General features: G+C 44.9%; 1 protein-coding gene across 10 annotated transcripts in view; it reads right to left on the reverse strand.

Annotated features, from left to right (window-relative positions):
- LOC106746934 overlaps positions 1 to 17,277 on the reverse strand; it is a 163,836-nt gene extending 146,559 nt beyond the window's left edge. For all 10 annotated transcript variants that reach the window (XR_001374625.1, XM_014624095.1, XM_014624094.1 and 7 more), the window contains exons 1-2: positions 16,813 to 17,277; positions 5,023 to 5,083 (exon numbers count right to left, since the gene is read on the reverse strand). The gene's annotated coding sequence lies outside the window, so the exon portion shown is untranslated. The remainder of the gene's footprint in view (positions 1 to 5,022; positions 5,084 to 16,812) is intronic.
- Positions 17,278 to 18,942: the final 1,665 nt, after the last annotated feature.

An 18,942-nucleotide genomic window follows, 5' to 3' on the forward strand; every position in this document is an offset into this window, starting at 1 on the left:
GTCAAAGTAGCGTGAAAATTTCGACTCGGCTCGCCGTGCTCGCCGAATTCGGGAGAGCGCGCCGCAAAATTGTCGCTCGCTCGCGCGCGAACATTCGCCAAGTTGACGTCGAAAATCCAATCTCAGCGAGCGAACGAGCAAGGGGGAATTTCTTCTCGTAAACATCGCGGCGGCGATCTTTCATTTTGACGCATTCGCCGCGCGCGTAATTTCGCATGGCGCTCCTCTCCGTATGACCTAATTACCCCCGAGCGATATTAATGCGAACAAACGTTTAGAATACCTAACGCTACGTTCACCTCTCCACGCGATCGCGCGTCCCCGCGAGCGTAGGTGAAGCACCGGCGGTCTTGATGAAATTTCCCGCCGGTATTTCCTCGACGAAACTTTAATTCGGCCGCGCGCCCCCTCTTCCTCCTCCCCCTCCTCGACTTTCTAATTTAATTCAATCTATAACGCGCATAAATTTCCGCGCCCGTGTTTAAAATTCTCTTCGCGGATTCGGTAGAGGAAAAGCATCGAGACTGACGTAGGTATGGTAAACCGACACACCTACATTCTCGGCTGTGAAGTACTAAAATCGATCGGACGGAACGTGAACTGCTCGTCTACCTTGTAGAGTGATTGGAAATGAAGCGGCAGTTTCTGCCTGCAAGCGCGTTCGGTTGTGTTTATTAGCGTCGTTTAATTTATATCTATAACAAGGCTTTAGAGTCTAAAAACAAAATGGTGCTTTTTCTTTAACATCGATCGGCGAGCCACTCCACTGGCGTCTTCCTCTCTTCCTCCATACTCAACAAAAACAATTATTCCCGACGATAATCGCGCTTATTTGGAATTCGAGGAGTATTCAGGAACACCGAGATCCGTCGCGGCTGAATAGCGAGGAGAGAAAACCTTTCCTATCGTTAGGACCGCAAAACCTTCTCTCCTCTTGCTCACCCCCTCCACCCCCCCCCTCTCTTCCCATTTCCCAGCAGGTGCACTCCATTCGCTCGCGTGATTCGGACGCGTACGTTTCGAGCGGGTTAAAAGCTTCGCGCGTTTCCACTCGCCGACTCCTCTCGCCGAATGCCGAGCTATTCATCGCGCGTAACGCATATACGCGCATGCCGCTGCGTTCTCGTTCATTAAGAACATTTCACTTCTTTTGCACGGTGGTCTATCATCTCCCTCGTCCGCATCAACCTTTGCCAGCTGAATTCGCGATGCGGCGACGTGAGCCGCATCGGAAACGCATCCAGACGCAAAGACAAAGCGAGTTGCATCACGAACGCCTCTCCTCCTTGTCATCGATGATCTAACATAAGCGCGATACACAATCGCAAGAAAGCGCAGTGATCGAGAGAGCCTGTCGAGAAACTGTCGTCTCTTCGTCGCGTGTATCGACTTCCTGTCTCTATTTTTAATTTTATGAAATCGTCGAAACGAAGAGCAGAGAGAGAGAGAGAGAGAGAGAGAGAGAGAGAGAGAGAGAGAGAGAGAGGGGAAGAAAAAAACATAGACACACTCGGACTGCTCGGTTAAGACCGAACGAGACGGCGCTCCTCGACTCGACGTATTTACGACTGTTCGCGTAATACGGCCGACGAAAAGCCCGATGACGAGGCGTCGGAATTTTGGAGCGGCTCCAAGAGCCGCTTCTTTGTTTTGAAATTGCCGCGCGTACACGGGAAAACTAATAATTCATTTTGATCGCGGGTAATCTTGCCAAACGCCGCATTCCCGGCGTGCTTCCCTCGCCATCTTCACGAAAATGCTGTCCGCAGAAGTACTTCCGATATATAATGAATCACGCGTTGCGTTATTCATGGCGATGAAAAATGCATCCCCGACCTTTCCGACTTGCGCGATCGTATTTGCCGTGGCCGCGCGCGCGACGATTCCGAGTCCGGCGAACATGACGGACGGCGTTTTGTCAACTCGAGTGCACAAAGAATTATGTATGAAGGACCTTCCGCGAATTATTACGAGCGTACGCTTGGCAACAACAACGGCGTTTTCGAGAACGAGATACGCGAAATGTAAGTAACTCGGAAAATACGTGCACGTCCAAGAGGATGATCCCGCGTCGCGCGCGATCGAAAGGTGTGCGCATTTGCGCGCGAGCTGCTTGTGTCGGATCGGATATCAGATCGCATAATATCAGATCAGGAGGTTAATAAGTGGAGGTTAAAAATCTTCTAAACGAATCAAACCTATATTTGATACGTTTCCTAGCAGAATTTCATTGTCTTTTCCGCAGACTCCACTTTGTACTTTTTTTTTTTCAGTAGTTGTGTAAAACGGACTTAACTTTGACAAAGTGAATACGGAAAAAATTTTCCCGTCACACACATGCGACACATTGGTCTCTCGCGAGAGAGATCGTTACGTCGCACACGTGTGACGCTGGCGTGTTAAAAGAAGCGCCGCCGCTCATTTGCGCTGCGAAAACGTTAAAATTACAACGAAGCATGCGAATTTCTTTTGTCATAGTTCACGAAAAAGGGAGGTAATTAAGAAGAATGGCCGCTCTTACGTATCGAATGAATGATTCTCTCGTTCCGGAGAATTTGTGAAAATTTCACGTTGCGCGAGGAAGAATGCTTTATTTGAAAACAATAGAAAGCCGGTAGAAGATGGCATACGTGATATGTTGCAACACGCGCGGAGTGAAATCAGAATAGAAAGGTGCCGATCTTTTAGCCGATTCTTTTTTCTTCTTCTCAGCTACTTAACGGGCGTAGCGATTTTTATTTTTTTTTTGCCCGGCGACTTCGCCGGCGAGTTAATAATCTCGAAAATCAAGGACGCGCGACTGCCATTGTCGCGAAATACGAGAGAGTCGCCGACGCTCTCGCGTTTTCGCGAGAGAAAAATTATTACGCACGGTGGAAGTTTCATCCCCGGGAAAAACGTGCGAATATTGCTGCGAAACTTTCCTCTTTTCCGCGTACGACTAACTGCATTAAGTCTCCCGACCTGAGGGTCGCGATGTAACATACGAGGGGGAGTGGCTCGTGCACGGCGAAAAAACTAATATATAACTTTTATCACGCGCGCGCGCGCGCGCTTCCGGGCGACGAGGTGCGAGTGAAGTTGACTTCCGCCGCGAAATTCGGTCCAAATTCGTTGTCCGAATTTTAAAACTCGGATCTTAACAATCTAATTGCTTACATCCAGGCTTGTACAACTCCACTCTGCTTTCAAACGAAGCAGCATTTCATTTGCACCGCATACACATTGTAATAATTACAACAAAGTGCGCGCGAAGTCCTGGTTTTCAGAAAAAAATTTCTTCCCCCTCTCCCCCTCCCCCCCAAAAAAAACAAAAGGAATAAGAGATAATTATGAAAAGTGTTTCTATGCATACCAAATATAAATCATTCGGGAGGATTCACGAAAATACCGTCGCGCCCGAGACAATCTATTTCGATGCTGTTTCGATGCTATTTCGAGGTTTCGCTTTTTACGTTATTTTAAGAAAATGGAGAATGTAATAAATTTCTTCGGGGTTAGCGGCGAACGCATTTCCCCGAGAAGCCGCGGTCGTGTTACCGCTCAGTATTGCGCGCCCGTACGATTGTGCAGCCGCGCCAGCCGCGATCGATATATTTTTCCCACGATATGTCGAAAGCGCCGCTGAAGGAGAGAGCGGCGAGGGGAGAGAAAAAAGCAATTACCCGGCGCGAAAATGCCTTCCTCGCGGAATCGCGGACAGTATCGCATCATTTGTCTTATCTCTCGTGAGATATTGTTTCCTCGGTGATATTGTCAATGATCGTGGACTCCCCGCGAGTAAACCGTCCGTTCTCGGACAGCCTTTATCCGTACGACACCAATCGAAAGTAGCCAAAGGAAAGAACATGACCTTCGAACTTGGCAATGCGAATGCAGGAAGGGGGGGATAAAAGAAGACGATCTCAAGGTTTCTCGATTTTTCGTAGTGACACGAGAATAACGATCGATTTCAATAGCCATGTGTTTTTAGTTGTATCAGTCAGAAATTTCGTAAGGAAGATGTAAACATTTACCATAATCGTGTAACATCTGATGACGAAATACTACTATCCCTTCTTTCTCTACATTTTTCCGAAACATTCATCCTCGCTGCTTAAACTCGTACACTCTCCGTTTACGTTCCGGACGCGATTCTTCACTTTCGAAACTTATGTAAATCGCGGGTCAGTCTCGCGGAAACATTATGCGTTAGCGAAAGAGAAGACAATGACTTCGCTTTCTCACATTCGCGTATTCGGAGGTCCTCTGTGCGTAATCTCCTATCGTGACGTGATATCCCGAAATCCTTAGCTTTGCGAAAAAAGGAAGTCCAGCGCGCTATTAATAATCCACGCTCTCGCACAGCATCACCGCACGCAGCGTTCTATATGTGGAGCAGGTTGGGAAATCGCTCGCGCCGACGCGTCACGATGAAACGCGCGAGCCGGCCGTTAGTTTGACCCAATGACCCGCAATTAACGCGTATACGAGAATCGTATATAGCAGCGTTAGGTGCCACTCGCAGGTGTGATCGCACCAGGTACGTTTGCACGGTCTGCGAACGGTCATCGTCAAGCGCAAACTCTAACCGTCGTAAAGAGCATGAGAAAACTTTCGTCGTCGTAATAACTTCTCCCGCGAAAATGCTGTTGCGGCCGCAGCGACGCTTGGGGAAGACACGCAATCAAATTACGCACGCCGACATCGTAATTAACGTCCGTTTCTTTCCCCCGCGAATTTATCCCCGTGTAAGAAACATTTTGCAATCGGATCTAATGTATATATTCGTCATTAGCAATAATTACTTGCGTGGAAAAATCCTTAGCTAATGCGTAGCTTATCGATTCTCTCTCTCTCTCTCTTTCTCTCTCTCTCTCTCTCTCTCTCTCTCTCNGAGTATTCGGAAGAAGAAAATGAATAACTGCCTACCCCCGCGTCGGAAGTTACTTATGACCCGGCCGAATAATTGCACAGCGCGAATTAATTGGATACATTAATCACGAAATGCACCCACTGAGCATACGAGTGAAGTTCCCTTACCTTAACTGTACCGCGCAATTGTTGTGATGGGTTCCATGTCTAATCTGTCGAGTAGATCCTCCTGCAATGCACAAAAGAAGCCCGGATAAAATCTGCCGAACAAATGTAGCCGCGTTATGAAGAACGTATACTTGGAAAAATCTTACTAAAATTATAATTACTTCCGACCTCAATTATCTTGTTCTGGCTTTAACCTAAAACGTACTAGAGGAAAGCAAACGCGATATGCCATTTTGTTTTTAGGTTTCAAGGTCCATATGCATGAAAGATTGGAAAATAATAATCCGAGAGGAGCAAGGGAGACAAGGAGAAATACAGGCGCTCCGCCAAAGACTCTACCGAAAATAAACGGGTTTGGTTAAACTCACGCTCGCGTTTGTGCCGGCTCGTTTGTGTATACACAGCGCGAAAGCATCTGCCCGCAGTCCGTCACCTATTTCTGTTAGATTCGATGTAGGACGATGCGGAGTTCACAGTGCCGAGTGTCACGACTGGAGGTTTGCGTAACCGGCGGTATTTTTAATCCGTCGGCGACATAAATCATGCTTTTAGCAGCGAGGAAATCGTCTCGCCGGACGAGAGGGGACGGGAGAAGGAAGGACCGAACGAGCGTGCTCGTAAGTGGCCGCTGTTAAAAGTTCTTCTCGACGACCGAGAAGAGTCTCCTCAAACCGCCGACCGACCGACCGACCGACCGGCCCGGCGGCAATAATGTAATGGGGAAGTTTAATGGCCGTCACTGCGGGCAAAGCGCACCGTCGTACGTGCAATAACAATTAGCGACAGAGGGTAACAGATGTTAGTCGCGGCTCCAAGGGCCGACCGGGGGGTCAGGCAGGGGGCGGCGGCTTTTTGTTCTCGGCGACGATGGGACATTTTGCAAGGGCTCCATTTGTCGGCTCGTTAAATGCGCGCGTTATAACGCGACGCCCGTTGGCGCCCGCGCGTCGACGAATTGCACTCGCAATGTTCGATCTAATGCAATGTGCGCTGGCCGTGAACGATGAATGTGACTACTCTCGCGCGATCCGTATTTATTTCCTGTGGTCGTGCGCAGAATGGCCCGGGTCGGAGAAAGGGAGAGAGAGAGAGAGCACAATTGATCTGGGCCACTCGGCTATAATATTATTGTTGTTATTAGTGTTACATGGTTTCTTTTAACGAGGGAATTACACCAGCCAGCGGTAATTTCACGGTTGTTCCGTAATTGTGTGTTACAATGCGTTCGTCGTTCATTGCGGTCGGCGACGACAAAAATTGAAATGTGTAACCCGCCCGAATTGAAATTTTGACGCTAATCTGACGCTCTTAAGGAAAGTTTGCGCTTATTTAAACACAGTCTATAGACTAATAAAAATCTACTTTGAGGATATTGATATTTTTTTAACTTCTCTTCTGAGCCTTTAATTCTACAGATTGAATTTTAACGCTACCTTCATCATCCTATTTTAACGTTGAAACAAAACGAAAACGGAAATTTAAGATGTCATCAGGGTCAAAGTAAGGGTTGTATTACATTATTAGAATTAGAAATTGAACGTATTTTACTATCTTAGTTCCTACTATATGTTGTAGAATTGAAGGTTTAATATAGGATCAAAATTTTGACTCGAGTGCGACAATGACGATGTTCAAAATAACAAAAAATAAAACAGAATAGCCGCGCCAAAGTTTTTCGAAGGAATTATCACCACCGTCGAATATCGCGACTGTTAATTTGAACCACCAGGAAGCATTGTCGAAGGCCGAGAGAGGGCGATTACGCACGACAATCGAGTAAATATTGGCCAAGCACACGCTGCACCTACGAAACAATTAAGTTTCCACGCGAAACTGGGTGTGGTAAGACACGTTGTCGCGTTGCATACAACGAATGGCGATTCAATGGCGCATAATAATAGCGACGAGAAAAATCAATGACGCATAATATGCGTTTACCTTGGTTGCGCCGGATGTCCAACGCACCATCGCATTTCATCTGTCACTTAGCGGCCGATCGACGGTCGTTTCTTTTTTTTTTCTTTAATGAAAATACCGGAACGCCGGTGGATTCTGCGTTGTGAGCGATTCGACGCAGCAAGATTGCGGTAAAATAAACTTCGCATAAATAACGGCAAATCTGATTCGAAGGGGTAAGTTTCAAGTTAGGTGCCGCTTAATGGAATTTTTAATCCGAAGTTAATTGTGGGAATACTTAACGCCGTATAAAAAGATAATTCAATCGCCATCACTTCGTCAAGAAAGTCGACTCTGAACTGGCCGAAGTATCCGCAGACGAGCTAAACGGCTGCGATACTTATACTTTTCGCAAGAAAAATCCATATTCGTATATATGTGTACTCTCTTGAAGCGAATCAGTGATTAGAATTTCCGCTTAAACCAGTAAAATATATTTTGGCAAAATATATTTCACGATATCAGCGAATAATCGCTGATTTTCAGTGATACACACTCACTTAGCTCCTCGTATAGTGATATACTGTTTCTTATTATTTTACTTATTAGTCTATTAAGTCATCTAAATAGGCGTAAACTATTTTCAAGAACGTCAAAGTAGCGTCAAAATTTCGACTCGGGGCGACAACTAAATCTTTTCAGCGAAATATTATTAATTGTCAAGCCACACTCATACCTGATTCCACCGTTTTTCACAGTGATAACTGATTCCGTTTCGGAGAATATTAAACAGTTTGCGTAATTGTGAAAATCGGAGAATTCAAGGATCTTCGGGGAGAGACGCGTTGTTATCACCGAGCGCGTTTCGGAGCGCGCAACTGTAAGCGCGCGCCGTACGACTTATCTCGGCGAGAGAATAAATCAACTAGCTACCGGCGAGCGACCGTAGAAATTGCGAAACCCGTAATTAAACGGCTAGACGGCTTTAAATTGTTGATTCGGAAATTTGCATCTCGCACGGTGCGCGGCGAAGTATCCCCGTTGTTTCTCGCAAGATGAGGGGGGGGGGGAGGTAAACACCCCGAAGAACCCACGAGGAAAAGTGACGAGGACGCACGCGTTGCGATAGACGGAGGGAACGGTGGGGGGGTAAGTGCCGCGATCGGGAGTGAGTATCGATCACGAAATATTTGCATGGGAATACCAACGGCGGCGAGCGGGTTATATTTCAGCCTGCGCGACCGGAAACGGACCCGGTTCTGTTCTAAGATTTCGTCCGCGGGCAGGCTATGAGCCGCGGAAGAGGCCGGCGCCGGCCGACCGGCCGACTGGAAAGCTGTTCTTATCAGTCAGAGATATCAATTATTTTATGTAACAACAGGTATAAGATATAATAAAGATTATATCGGATTAATGATGTCACGTGTGATTTAATAATAGCCTGTGAAAGGCGGACGAGTCGTATTAATTGTTTCGTTATAGAAGCTCTAATGAACTATATTAATTAGAGCCGTTATATAAGCCTTATTTCGTCATTACAATTAGAGTTACTTCCGCCATTTACAGCCTTTCACATGCCGATTGTATCGCAATTTGGCGCCTCATATTTTCCAAGTGTCATTTTTTTCACCAATTCGGCGGAACTATTGCTATAATCTGTGAAAAACTACGGAAATACTATGAAATGATGCAAATAACGAAGTGCCATCCTCACACCGGAAACGCCTCCTACACATCGCACAAAGATTTCGCGCGAAAAATCGATTTCGCCGGATCGGCCGCTAATTGCCCGACCCGACCCGCGACCGACGGACGAAAAATTAATTAGCCCCATTGAAAAGCGCGCGGCAAAACAAAGGCGAGCCTTTAATCTGAGAAACGCTCCTTTGGCAGATTCTTCCTTCCCTCCTTCACGCGAGCGCGCGCTCGCGTGAATTTAGGACAGTTAATTAAGGCGAAACCTCCGGCGCTGTTCAGACTCTCTCCGTCCCTTTTTCTCGCGGCGGTTTGTACGGAGATTTGCGAAGCTTGCGGTTGAAGCGAAGCAAAATTAACCCTTTATCTCTCTCATTAACACGCGCGGAAGAAAGAGAGAGGAAGAGAGTGGAGGAAAAGGGAGAGGGGAAGAGAACCGCCAGATTTTTAATAGAACCGCGAGAAAGTCCAGGCTTTTTCCACTGTTTTCGGTTAATCAGTTTTTCGTTGCGGGCTATTAATTAAACCAACCGTAGTTTCGCTGTTAAATTTCGACGTGGATTCGGTTAAGTTTGCCGCGTTGCCGCCGGCCGAAATATAACGCACGCGAGTCTCTTTCTCGATATTAGTTAACGCCGAGATCCAATTATCTTTTACAACCGAGGGACTATAAAGCGGAGTTAGATACGGCGTAGGCAGGCGTATCGTTTAACCGACGGCCGACGACGGGAGTTAACTCTTTCAGGGCTCTCTTACGCGCTTACGTCATTCTCAATCTGCCGCTCGGTCGTACACACGCACGCGTCATCTCGCACGGCGCACGCATACGGATGCACCCGTCTTGGCACGCTGCGACAGCAACCTCTCACGCGTACCGCTATGAATAACCCGTCGAGTGAATCGGGTCACGTTCAATGTTTTTACGCTTCTTTTGCGAGGGGTGTTACACCGTTTGCGCAACGCTCGGGGAAACACGAGAATATCCGAGGTGTCGCTGCTTCCATCTGTTCCGCCCTAATTCCACTTCTCCGCCGTCCTTTCGCTTCGGCCCAGAGAGATGTGGAATATTTTGGATAGCGTGTATAAAAGGATGTTTAATACATATATATATATATATATTAGGGGCACTCATAAGTAATGTCGTATTTTTCCGATTGAATAAATATCCACTACGAGGTTTTGAATCCCAATGAAACCATAACTGCTGAATATATTATTGTACATAGCTTAATAATGATGGGGATTATATCGTGGGTTAATCTGTACTAAATATTAAATAAAATAAGATTTTGTATGAGTATCAAAAAACAACATTACTTATGGGTACCCCTTATATATAAATATATCACATTGCCCACGCAGTGTGTACATACGCACGCGCGCGTTCCAAACACGCCATCGATCTTCGTCTCGTATCTAATTTCAGCCGTTTCACCAGAGTGTATATTATTGGAGAGGATATATATATATATATATATATATATATGAGAGATACGTTGTATAAAATATCCATTGATTGCAATTACCCTTGGCAATAGGTTCCTATCGCCAGGTGGAATTATTCCGAGCGCAGCAGCAGCTGCGAATTTATGGACAGGGGGAACCCCGTGTGCTCCGAGTTGAAACGGGGTTGAGGTTAATATGGGGCGCCACGTATCTTTTCGACCGCGGGAGTTGCCTCCATCTGTGACTTTTGCGGAAGTCTCACGGAACTTAACAGAGACTTCAAGCTTGTTCGAGACTTTATTGTCCTTTCTACGGCACCGTCGGCGGCATGCGGCTTTGTGCTACTCGCGCGAAGCACTCGCGTGTTATTGCCTACCCCGATTTTTACTCAATTTTTCTACCCCTTGGTAGACTGATTAATGATCGCTGTAATCGAAGGTCTCATTACGCATGAAATTAACGATCCGGCGGTGTACCCGCCGAGATGAAAATCTGAATAGAAAATCTTCAACGACGAGAGAGAGAGAAAGCGGAATGCGTGTGCGAGACGATTGCGGAGGAACAATTCAGTTCCGGCGACGGACTTAATTGCGCCGTTATTATTTCCCTACACTGAGAGAAAATATAATTGGAGTAACTATAATCTCACTGTACTGCTGAGAAACCAGTTTCGTTATAAGAACCAAATACGTTCCATATTTGCTATCTTACTGTAATTATATTTAAAATCATTATAATTAATGGCAAAAATGTAAGTTGGCTACGCTATATTTATATAATATTTATACAGTAATTGTATTAATAATATTGACCACATTTATAGAGTTTTCTTGACTATAATTTTATAACAATGCCATTATAATTCCGAATATCATACATTTTTATCTCAGTGTGGACGTTTGTTCTTCTGCTTTTCCATCCCGGAAATTCCCGTAAAATTTATCGAAAGGTGTCATACACGCGTTCGTGCCGCATTCGCACTTTTTCCCGCTCAGCTTAATTAAAACAACGTTACTACCGTCATATCACGTGATAGGAGATAATCCGATTCTTTGGTGAATCGAGCAACGTTCCAAACGCTAGTCTATATCGTGATATTTCGCTGTTTCACAGCGAGATCTATCTGTCTTTCTTTCTCTCTCTCTCTCTCGGTCTTTCTCTCTGCAACCTCCTCGCGGAGGCGAGAAACGTGTGAACGCCGAAACCTTTTATGACTTGGCTTGATTACGGGATTACAGGAGGGATTACGTGCGAGCGTATTTAAATCCGAATACAAACTCCACGTACATCTGCGTCTTTGGGCCTTCCCTTCCGCACGTTTTCCCGTCACACACGAAACGGACGAACGTGTGCACGCACACATACATGTGTACACATACATACGCGCGCGCACACACGCACGATACTTCCTCTCATTCTTCCTCCTTCTCTCTCTCTCTCTCTCTCTGTCTCTCTCTCTCTTTCGCCCTCCGCCGTTCCTCCCGCCCTTTCCATTTTGCTTTCAGACTCGTTGCCTTCCTTTGTTCCCGCGGCGAAACGGAGTGACCGGAGGAAGATGAATACGAGTCGTCGGCAAATGAATCGCGCACCGAGTCTAATTTTAAGCCACGACCGTAACCTTACGACCGCGGATCGCTTACGATCTCCTTTATTTCTCTCTTCGTTGCGAAAGCGCCGAGCGGCGAAAAAATTACTGTCGGTGGCCGCGCGCGAAATCTACGCGAGAGAACCGGCGCGGAGAAAAGCCGTCCCTCCGTTTCTCGTTTGCACGTTCGTCGCATTCGGAGCAACGACGTATCCTTTCTCAGCGCGCGGCACAATCTGTAAATCGTTAAATCGGAAAGCAAACGGTCGAGAGCACGTGAGGAAACCGGCAAACAAAGCCCGCTCTGCGAAATGCACTGCTCACCTTCTGTGGTCCCCCTATACAAACAATGCCGAAAATTTTATTTAAGATCGGGTCGATATATTCGTGTTTGTGCGTGTTTCCAGTCGTGTACGTTTCGCGTATTGAGTCATTAGAACAAAGTTCACCGCCAGAGGCGAAATTCAACGAGAGTATTTTATGCCGAATATCTATCTAATATTTATACCAGCTCTCTAAAATTCAGTTGTAGAATACAATGAGAAATTAAGCAAAAACTGATAATTACTTATCGATCTGAAAATACTATTGGGTTGTATAATTAGTAATTTCGAATTTTTTAATGAACTACATTTCTATACCGAGAGAAAATATTAAAAAATTTTCCTGCGAGAGAAATATAAATTTTATTTCACAGAAATAAGATTTATTTCCTACTTATTTATTCTACAAATAAATTTTGAAATATTTTTTCTCAGTGTATATATATATATATATATATATATATCGTTATAATTAAAAAAAATAATATATATGCAAAAAATGACAGGATAACGGATCATACATGGAGGAAAAAGAATAGTTCAATGAATCAACGTGACGATAAAACGGACCGAATACATTTTGACTGAGAGAGACAGAATTTCTAATTTCCATCAAATGTGATTCTTTGAACCAGAAATTCCATTTCCTTCAACGAAATCGCGTTTGATTCATTCATCGTTACGTTAATTCGATCAAGTTTTTTCTCCTTGTAAATAAAAAACGGTGCCTCTAACGACATAAAAATATAATTCCCTTTTACTTGAAAAACCCGAAGTTATTTCGTAATACACAACCTAGTATCATCGGAGTAGCTACGAGAAGATACAACGCGTTCAGCGTAAATATCCAGACGGACTTTTTTAGATGTTTTTCCGACCGGCGCACACCGTGTTTCGATAAACAGCCTCGGTTCTATTACAATCGTAAAATAGATGGAATTAAATATATATTCCACAAATAGCGACGCGATAACAGCAAAAGCTTGTGAATCGCTCAGCCGCAAAAACGACGAGCTCAGCTGCGAATGAACGGGTCAATGACAGCGATCGGTAGCCGCGATATACGCTAGATTTATCGTCGGTACGATGTTCGACGTAAATGTTGATGAATGACGGCATAGCAGGAATAGTTATCCCCGAGCACCTTCACGAATGATATCACTCGGCTCTCCTACGCGTCAAGCGGTTATTAAAAACGACGGTGTGCGTCGCGATGTGCGAGCCGTAAACGAGCGAAAGGTGTATTTAAAAGTGTGTATGTATATGTGTGTGATTCACCGTCATTGGCTCGGATCACCGAGGTGTAATTGCGTTATGTAATACGAGACCGCGCGGATTACGACGGAGTGCCGGTCGTTCGAAACCGATCCCCCGGCGAGAAACCAGTCGGTGCTGCCGCGAAAGAACATTCACTTTTCGCTCTCGGCTCGTAATCAGCGAAAATAGCAGCGCAACGTTTCCCGGCCGCTAAACTTGCACGCGTCACCGACTTCGTCTCATCTTTCTCGATATACTGAATCATCGAGATTAGATTCTTTATCGGTCTGTTGGAACACGCGCGCGAATCGATGAGATTTCGTCGAGTGAAAATAAATCGGGATTTAGCGGGATTTGAAGGAGTAACGATGGAAACTGTGCGATTTATCTCAAAACGAATCGAAAAGATATCTTTGTTATTTACGGGAAAAAGTACCGTTGCATCGATAAAATCGGCCAACGGCGTTGTGATACGAGTAAATTGAATAAAAAAAAAATTTATTCGAATTATAGCGCTGTCAACCAATTCTATTGACATATCAGCGTTTTTTCCGAATGAGACTTGGAAAAAATTTGGACAATTTTCGATACCAGAACATGCGTTTGAAGTACGCAAAGTTAAATTGCATTGAATTTTTCATTCACCATCATTCCGAAAATCGGATATTTCGTCATGATATCGCTTTAAATATTTGCGCTAAAATCAGAGACTGGTGAGTACGAATTTGACGTAAAATCACGTCGTCCTCGTTACAATGTGGCGTATTGTGTTCTTCTGTAAATACAGGCGGTTAAAGGGACGCGTGGGGACCGGCATTCATTTCGAGATCCATATCGGAGCGCGTACGATATTGCGTTCATACCGAGGCAAGGGTCGTAAACGATAAGCGAGTGTGGCGTGTATGTAGAACGTCTGAAACGTCGCGGACAAACTTGCTCAGCGTTTCATGTCTGCGTCTGCTGCGAGGAAAATAACGTCGCACAATCATTGACAGAGCGCGCGCTTCTGCGCTTAAATCGCCCGGAGCGAGGCAGTTCGACAATCAAAACGCTAAACACGTCTTTCGAAATTTCGGACCGCTCCGCTTCACGCCCGGCGTACGTTCAACGTGTAACTTTTCTCCATCCAATTTCGAATTTTACACAGAGAGAAAGATTTCTCCTTTGGATTTAGTATTTCTGTTTGACTAAAATTTCTTTCACGGAAACAACATATACAAAATATTATTTGTTTGAGTATACATTTTCATCTCATTCAAGAAAACTCTATTATTTAATAAGAAGAACGCTACTATTTGAAATATCTTTTAACCAAATAAAATATTATATGATTAAAATAAATATGTGAAATGAAACAAATAATTTTTTTGTAAGAAAATTATCTTCCGTTTCAAATTTTTTTATTTAAGATAAAGATATATATTTGTTGAAAAGTCTAACAATCGTACTTATTAATCGAAACATTAGTTTCTCTGGAGCATGCCAATGATGAAATTTGTGTTTGGATGCAATAAAATTGATTAAATTTGAAGAAATCTTTTTCTCAGTGCACTCTGAAAAACGACACCGTGAAGGAAACGGAAAAAGACGAAGAACTTAACGATCTAGCTCGTTAAAAAACTTGACGTCATACGATGAATCATTGTAAACATTGGCAAAAAAATAGAACACACGCAACACATACACGTACCCACCTATCCTGATATATTTACGTTCTTTAGCAAGTTCTTGCGAACTGAAGTAGTATCGCCGAAAATATCTTACTTATCTTTCGAAGTTGGCATTCGGTGTTAAGGCGAAACGCGAGTATGTAAATTGGATCCAGCGCTAAATGCGCCTCGAGAGCAGTCTGCCACTCGCACTTAATATTCGAGTCCAAATATCCAAAACCGAAAGTGACCGAGAGAACCCGAGTCGAAATTTTGGATCTACACTAACGCCGCAAATGCCTTCGAGCTCAAAGGACCAATGGGAAATCTAGAGATTATATATGTATATCGCAACATTGCGCACAGGCTGTTGTTCTACGACGCTACAAATGGTAACTTACTGCAGTTTCCTTCGTGTTGAGGTTTGAAAATTAGTACGTGTATATATATATATATATAGATGTAAGATATACATTAACAGGTATGATATAATGACAAACTTTATTTTTATAGCCTCCTTGCATTATTATATTTTATTACACGGACGAAAGAGAGTGGTTGTGAATTAACATGACAATGAGCGAGCCAAGAACGCGATTTGGTCGGAGAGAACAGAATTTCTGATTCCTCGAATCAAATTCGTTCCTTCAGAATCAGAAATTCCGTCTCCCTTCAACCAAGTCGCGCTTGGTTCGTTCGTTGTTAACCAATCTTTTCTCTCCGTGTGGCATTGGAAATTTCGAGAGAGCTAAAAAAGAAAGAGTTGTAAAGACAAAGACAACCAGCCGTGTGTAAACATCGGTAGGAACTTAAATTTAGACCGGGATGCAATAACAAGGTTGGCCATAAGTAAAAAGGAGGAGGCAGATGCCTCTCGAGATGAGATACGCAAGCAGACATTCACGAAAATAACAGTGAAGTAAAAGTATCGACACGTATATAACTCTGCACACTCTTGTTATTTTGATTTCTTTAAATATGAATATTTCAAATTCTCAACATAGAAAATATGTACAGTCCCTTGGCCGTATTATTAGGCGCACTTCGATTTTTTAGTAGAACACAAATTAGGAGAAGAAAAGCTACTAATTTTATATTTACTCGTTTAGAATAATTTTCAAGGTCGCATTCAAAACTCGCGTCTATTCCCGTTATCAGCAATGCAGCTAGCGCGGGTTCGTGCGTGTTCAAGGTCACCTTGGCGGCCGAGTGAAGTGGCGTCATAAAGCAAATATCTTTCATAGAATAAGGATTCCTTAACATGATTCGATCGATAGATGAGCCGTATTTTGTAAAGCTGATCCTCGGGAGTCGACGAATTATTAAAGATTAAGATGCGTCTAACAATATGGCCAAGCATTGTACATATATTTCATATATACAAGTATTTTATGTTTGAAAATTACACTCGCATTTAAAGACCGAAACAACAAAAGTATCCGCAACGAGGTACGCGTCCCGGCATTTGAAGCTCAGAGCCGCAAAATTTCGACCCGGGAACGCGAAACGCTCGCGCCATTTCGCGCGATCGAGGATGAGCTTCGGGTTTTGTTACGCCTCGCGCGCGCGCCCACACGATCACTCGACGTATCCGCTTTGAAACCGCGCGATTCGGCCGGCTAATAACCAGCATCCATGATTTAAACGCGCCCGTATATCTCGCCCCGACGCGCTCACATGGACGACGCTCCGTGTGTACGTGTACACACGCGTTGGTTAAAATCCGGAGCGCGTCGAACGTTAAAACGCGCGCGCCGAGGATGCACGTCTGGTATCGTTCGCGCGGCGGCGACGGCGGCGGCGACGACGCTCGTTATTGAGCGAGCCCGAAAACGCCGTACACTTTCGTGCGCGTGCACGTACGACGACGCCTCTCGCGTCCTCGACGAAGGGCAGCGAAAAGCGAGAGCGCGTTGTCACCGGCATCATTGTCTCTCACCTTTCTCAATGGCGAGATCCCACCTGGTGCCTGTCGGCCCCGCAGCGACGACGGCTGCGACAGCAGGAACAGCAGCAGCGGCGATGCGGTAATCCAATATGGCAGCTCACACACATGTCAAAACAAACGCACCGAGAAAGAGAGCGAGAACGGAGCCGCGCGCGCGACGTCCCGAGGAGACGTGCTCCGCTTTCGGGATCGTCCTTTCCGATCCTCGCGAGAGAGAAAGAGAGCCCCGCTCGGCGACGCTCGGGGCACGTGCCCGACGCGTCGCGCGACGCCGGGTGTGTACGAGCGTCGCGCGGAAAATCACTGTCGCCCCGCTCGAACGATACGACTACTACTACGGATGACGTGGGAAAGCGGAAGATGAGGGGGAAAGAGGATGGAAAGAGAGGTAGAGAAGGGGGCGAAAAACACTACCCCGCGCGTACTACGAAAAGATACGTACACCGCGAGCGCCCACCGCTGACTGCCAGCGAGACGCGCGACGCTTGGCAGCGAGGCGCAGGCGAAGGGTGGGGGAAACGGCGCGCCTCAGTGACGCTCAGCCGAGACGCGCTGCTTCGCCTCTCGACGGCGCGGAGAGACGCTCGCTGTTAGTTTTGTTTTCATACTTCCCACGTGCTGCTTTTCCTGCGTGCCTCGCCGCCGCTGCTGCTGCTCTTCTTGCTCATACATGGTCCTTCTTGTATCTCTTTCTAAATACGTGAGTGCCAATTCGGCGGACAAGGGAAATAACGTCCGCGTAGTGCAGGGGGGCAAGATGACGGAGCGAACGGGATGACGACTGATACTGATTTTCTAAGTTAACGATAAATAACGAGTCGATGGCCAACTTGTTAGAGGATTCTAATATTAATAAATGATCTGTGTTGTAGTTTGATTTCTATCTGTCAACGACAGTAGATGATGTAAGTAGAGTAAGAAATGGATTTTGAACATATCCATGTGTAACTTTGTGTGGTGTTTCTCCGTAAAGAAGCAATTGCAGCAAATATTATCACTTTCTTCGTAAAAGTATTATATAATGTATCTAAAAACGCATATAATAACGTATTACGTCATTTTTCACTTTCCATATTACAATATGTGACCGTGAAATAAAATGATATATCATGTGTGAATATCATGTACGGGCAAAATGATACATACTCGTGTATTTTATATTTTAAATTATACTATTATAATAATTGTTCTTATTTTTGTTCCTGTCTAGATTTTATTTTCTTCAAATTATGCTGTCACAAACATTTCTTGCGAATGTTAGGCGAGTTTTTAATTACTCACAAAGAAAATTCATCATTATTTTTACGTTTACTACGGAAATGAGGAAAAACTGACAAATTTCAATGCAGTCATCTTGCCTCCTTTTCCCCTGTATGATATATTTTCGTTCTCAGTCGTAATATATGAGCTACCTATTTCTGGATCGCGGTTTAATAATAGATGAATATTTAACATTAAAGAGAGTGCACAGTTTCGAGAGTGTTGCAAAGAGAGAGAGAGAGAGAGGAGGAGAGAACAGGATGTGGAGAGGAATCTATATTGTTTATCAAAATACTCCGAGAACGGTCTATTTCGGCAATATTTTAAAATCACCGACTCGAACATTCGTCGTGCCGCTTGTATATCGATCGACTTTTTCTACGATGTCCGTTGCGTCGAAGAGAATTTGTCCACCACCGCGCAACTTTGCGTAATAATCGATACCTTAATTGAGACGCGACAGACTATAACGTACCTATAACGCAGGAAAATCAGTTCCGTGCACGGAGCACAATGATTAAAACGTTAACTACGAGGTTGCGGCGGCTTTGCACTCAAACTTGCCGAAACTCAATAAAATAATTACGTCTAATATAATACGCAAGTAACAGAGGCGGGCGCAAGAAACGATGGCTGGTAGAGGCGGGTGTGTAGGAGTTACCGCGCAAAACCTGCAGGCATTAGCCGAAAGGCAACCGTTAGAACGAGAGCCACCAACAAAAACGTCGGCCGCGAAACTAGGTAGGATTTAAACGCGAGGGCCATTCGATTCCGATCAAGAGGAAAGCTCAATTACGAGCGAATTAACAACAGGCTTTGGCCGACCGACCACTGTTGTAACAGATATATTTTTTTAAATAA

The sequence above is a fragment of the Dinoponera quadriceps genome, unplaced genomic scaffold, assembly GCF_001313825.1.
Source record: "Dinoponera quadriceps isolate SergipeBrazil2010 unplaced genomic scaffold, ASM131382v1 scaffold1846, whole genome shotgun sequence".
NCBI classification, from domain to species: Eukaryota; Metazoa; Arthropoda; class Insecta; order Hymenoptera; family Formicidae; genus Dinoponera; species Dinoponera quadriceps.